The sequence below is a fragment of the Triticum dicoccoides genome, chromosome 6B, assembly GCF_002162155.2.
Source record: "Triticum dicoccoides isolate Atlit2015 ecotype Zavitan chromosome 6B, WEW_v2.0, whole genome shotgun sequence".
Classification (NCBI taxonomy): domain Eukaryota; kingdom Viridiplantae; phylum Streptophyta; class Magnoliopsida; order Poales; family Poaceae; genus Triticum; species Triticum dicoccoides.
In genome coordinates this window covers 435,515,818-435,521,014 of record NC_041391.1, presented here as the reverse complement: position 1 = coordinate 435,521,014, position 5,197 = coordinate 435,515,818, and positions in this window count along the sequence as shown.

Below are 5,197 nucleotides of genomic sequence, written 5' to 3'. Positions count from 1 at the left end.
GCGCCCGCCACCACACATCGCCGCCTGCAGCCACCCGCCGCCGCCGCAGCCGCCCGACGCCGTCGACCGCCGTCGTCGCCGCCGCGGATCTCACCGGAGCTGCCACCGTTGAACCCGTTTAACCGGTCCATTTTTCTCGGTTAAACCCCGGGTTTTTTTAGTTTTCCGATTTATTTTCTTAGATCGGTTTTCGTCCGTTTATTTTATTTAGCGGACGTTTGTCCGTTCATTCGTTTTAACGAATGTTGTTCATCGGTTAGGTTCAGACAGTGAACATTCGTTCGTTAGTCTTTTCTTTTTATTTTCCGGCTAGGGACTTATCCGCAATTATTTTTATCGTGATTCAGCCCCTAATCTTTAAACTAGTATAACTTTTTACTCGTTTATCCAAATTAGATGAAACCAACGCCAAAATCTTCATCTCAAAGCCCTCTTTCTAGTTAATCAACTTGAACATGATTTTGGTACTATAAAATTTAACTTTAGTCTAGATTAGTAAACGATCTTGATTCGTTCTTCTTTTGAGTTTCGTTGCTCTGTTTGAGTTGAATCTTTTTGCGAACCGTAGCTAATCACATGTACTTACTGATAAGATCTAATTCACATGTTAATATTGCTGTTAGGTTTTGACTCTTGTTTGATTAAGATGTTTCTTGTTTCGTGTTCGATTTGGATCTTTTCTCGAGTTTTCTCGTACACCAGCCTAATATTGCATGTAGATATAGTTCTTGCATTATCATTGCTTTTCAGTGTAACTATGCCAGCATATTCCGTGTGCTGACCCATTTTGGGCTGCAACGTCTTATGTTGCAGACTACTCAGACGACGAATAAGGTGTGATAGGTCGTTGTTTTGCACTCACCTATGTCGTTGGAGTTGATGGACTCATTTACCTTCGAAGCTTCCGTAGTTATCTAGTTTAGATGGCCTTCAGCCATGATTTATTTATGTAATCATACTCTATATGAGGACTCGATGTAATAAGTGTGTGATTGAAACTCTGTTATAATTCCTCGAGTACTGTGTGTGTCAGCATACCAATCCAGGGATGACACTGATGCACAGATACTTGACTGTTTGAGGTCTGGTTGCTACAAGATGGTATCAGAGCACACGCTGACTGTAGGACGCGACCACTAGAATGAGCCACAGGATTTATCTTCTCTACTCATTTCTAATTCTCCTCTCTTTCTACTCTATAGATGGCGGATCCCAGGAACAAGTTCACTCAGCCGGATGACGACACCCCTTTCGGAAAGCACTTGAAGGAAGTCACTAAGTATCTGTACATGGGATTACCAAGCTTCACGGGGACTTTCTCTGCATCTATACAGGAAGAGGAGCGCTGGAAGATCAAAGTCTGGATACCTGGGAGGATCTTTGCGCCAACAACGGAGCCTATTGATTTCTACCTGGATGCACCAAGTTGGAGTATTGGAAAGAGCATGGCCGCACATATCACCTTTGGACGCATATGTGAGGTGTATCACAAGGAGCTGGAGAATACCATCTACCAGATATGTGGCCGTCGAGATGACAAATGGGAGATGATTCGTGCCAGGAGGGGTGGATCAATCGCAGCTTACATTCAAGAGATGGGAGATCATATTCGTCGACAGGAGAATCAACTAATTATTCACATGAAGAAGATCAAGAAACTGGTGAGGAGGAACAACGAGCTGGAGGAGGAGATCAAGTCTACACGCGATGGATACGAGGAGGAGATTGCAATATTGGTAGAAAAGAATGATGACCTAACAAGGAAGCTAGGAGTATTCATGGGAGACCCGCGCCAAAGAAGGACAACCAGTCAGGAGACTACATCATCCTCGACGACACTGACTCCGACCCTGATAGCGATGAGACTATGTAGATGAAGCTGGAGCAGATATTATGGAGTCTTCTTCTGATGAAAATTTCTAGACGACCACCAATGTAATTAGTAGTATTCTCCCTCCAAGTAGTTGCAAGGATCGAGTTTGTAGTGATAAGTTAGACCGCTTTTGTGTGACTTGAATCTATTGATGTGATCTCAACACGTTACTTTAATTAATTTTGATGTTGGGATAATGATGATACTTTTAATTGGGATTTGAGTTGGGGGTTACCTTCTCAAATAGTGGGCAACATGGGAGTAGTTAAATAAATTTATTCTTTTGTTGTAGGGAAAAACTAGCTTTATGCAAAACCATCAAACTTACAGCCTCCACCAGCCAAATATTGCATGTAGATATAGTTCTTGCATTATCATTGCTTTACAGTGTAACTATGCCAGCATAATCCATGTGCTGAACTGTTTCGGGCTACAACATCTTATGTTGCAGACTACCCAGACGACGAATAAGGTGCGATAGGTCGTTGTTTTGCACTCAGCTATGACGTTGGGTTGATGGACTCATTTACCTTTGAAGCTTCCGCAGTTATCTAGTTTATATGGCCTTCACCCATGATTTATTTATGCAATCATACTCTTTATGAGGACTCGATGTAATAAGTGTGTGATTGAAACTCTGTTATAATTCCTCGAGTACTATGCATGTCAGCATTACCGATCCAGGGATGACACTGATGCACAGAGACTTGACCGTTTGAGGTCTAGTCGCTACAATATTACACCAACATAAATAATGAATGAGTTCACAATAGTACCAAAGGTGGTGATTTATTTTCTTATACTAACGGATCTTATGAGCTGTTGAGTTTTGTGTTGTGAAATTTTTCAAGTTTTGGGTGAGGATTTGATGGACTATGGAATAAGGAGTGGCAAGAGCCTAAGATTGGGGATTCCCAAGGCACCCCAAGGTAATAATCAAGGACAACTAAGAGCCTAAGCTTGGGGATTCCCCGGAAGGCATCCTCTCTTTCGTCTTCGTCTATCGGTAACTTTACTTGAGGCTATATTTTTATTCACCACATGATATATGTTTTGCTTGGAGCATCTTGTATGATTTGAGTCTTTGCTTTTTAGTTTGCCACAATCATCCTTGCTGTACACACCCTTTGAGAGAGACAGGCATGAATCATGATTTATTAGAATACTCTATGTGCTTCACTAATATCTTTTGAGCTAGGCAATTTTTCTCTAGTGCTTCACTTATATCTTTTTAGAGCACGGTGGTGGTTTTATTTTATAAATTTATGAACTCTCATGCTTCACTTATATTATTTTGAGAGTCTTTAGACAGCATGGTAATTTTCTTTGGTTATAAATTTAGTCCTGATATGGTAGGCATCCAAGAGGGATATAATAAAAACTTTCATATAAAGTGCATTGAATACTATGAGAAGTTTGATTCCTTATGATTGTTTTGAGATATGAAGATGGTAATATTAGAGTCATGCTACTGAGTAATTGTGAATTTAATAAATACTTGTGTTAAGGTTTGTGAGTTTCGTAGCATGCACGTATGGTGAACTATTGTGTAACGAAGTTGGAGCATGAGATATTTTTTGATAGTCATCCTTTGTGTGGAGGACGGGATCACGCGATGGTTAACTCCTACCAACCCTTCCCCTAGGAGCATGCGTGTAGTACTTTGTTTCGATGACTAATAGATTTTTGCAATAAGTATGTGAGTTCTTTATGACTAATATTGAGTCCATGGATTATACACACTCTCACCCTTCCATCATTGCTAGCCTCTCTAGTACCCCACAACTTTCGTCAGTATCATACACCCACCATATACCTTCCTCAGAGCAGCCACCATACATACCTATTATGGCATTTCCATAGCCATTCCGAGATATATTGCCATGCAACTTTCCACCGTTCCATTTATCATGACACGTTTCGTCATTGTCATATTGCTTTGCATGATCATGTAGTTGACATCGTATTTGTGGAAAAGCCACCATTCATAATTCTTTCATACATGTCACTCTTGATCCATTGCACATCCCGGTACACCGCCGGAGGCATTCATATAGGGTCATATTTTGTTCTAGCATCGAGTTGTAATTTTTGAGTTGTAAGTAAATAAAAGTGTGATGATCTTCATTATTAGAGCATTGTCCCATGTGGGGAAATTAAAAAAAAGGAGAAAGGCCAAAAAAAGTGAGGGCCCAAAAAAAGAAAAATAAAGGGAAAATGATATAAAAAGAGAGAAGGGGCAATGTTACTTTCCTTTTTTCACACTTGTGCTTCAAAGTAGCACCATGATCTTCATGATAGAGAGTCTCCTATGTCATCACTTTCATATACTAGTGGGAATTATTAATTATAGAACTTGGCTTGTATATTCCAATGATGGGCTTCCTCAAATTGCCCTAGGTCTTCATGAGCAAGCAAGTTGGATGCACACCCACTTAGTTTTCTTTTTGAGCTTTCATAAACTTATAGCTCTAGTGCATCCATTTCATGGAAATCCCTACTCACTCACATTGATATCTATTGATGGGCATCTCCATAGCCCGTTGATACGCCTATTTGATGTGAGACTATCTCCCTCTTTTTGTCTTCTCCACAACCACCATTCTATTCCACCTATAGTGCTATGTCCATGGCTCACGCTCATGTATTGCGTGAAAGTTGAAAAAGTTTGAGAATACTAAAGTATGAAACAATTGCTTGGCTGAAACTGTGGTTGTGCATGATTTAAATATTTTGTGTGATGAAGATGGAGCATAGCCAGACTATATGATTTTGTAGGGATAAGCTTTCTTTGGACATGTTATTTTGAGAAGACATAATTGCCTTGTTAGTATGCTTGAAGTATTATTGTTTTGTGCCAATATTAAACTTTTGTTTTGAATCTTACGGATCTGAACATTCATGCCACAATAAAGAAATTACATGGATAAGTATGTTAGGTAGCATTCCACATCAAAAAAATTGTTTTTATCATTTACCTACTCGACGACGAGCAGGAATTAAGCTTGGGGATGCTTGATACGTCTCCAATGTATCTATAATCTTTGATTGTTCCATGCTATTATATTATCTATTTTGGATGTTTTATATGCATTAGTATGCTATTTTATATTATTTTTGGGACTAACATATTAACCTAGAGCCTAGTGCCAGTTCCTGTCTTTTCCCTGTTTTTGAGTTTCGCAAAAAAGGAATACCAAACGGAGTCCAAACGGAATAAAACCTTTGCAGTGATTTTTCTTGGACCAGAAGACAACCAGGAGACTTGGAGATGAAGTCGGAGGAGCCATGAGGCGGCCACAAGGACGGAGGGTGCGCCCAGGG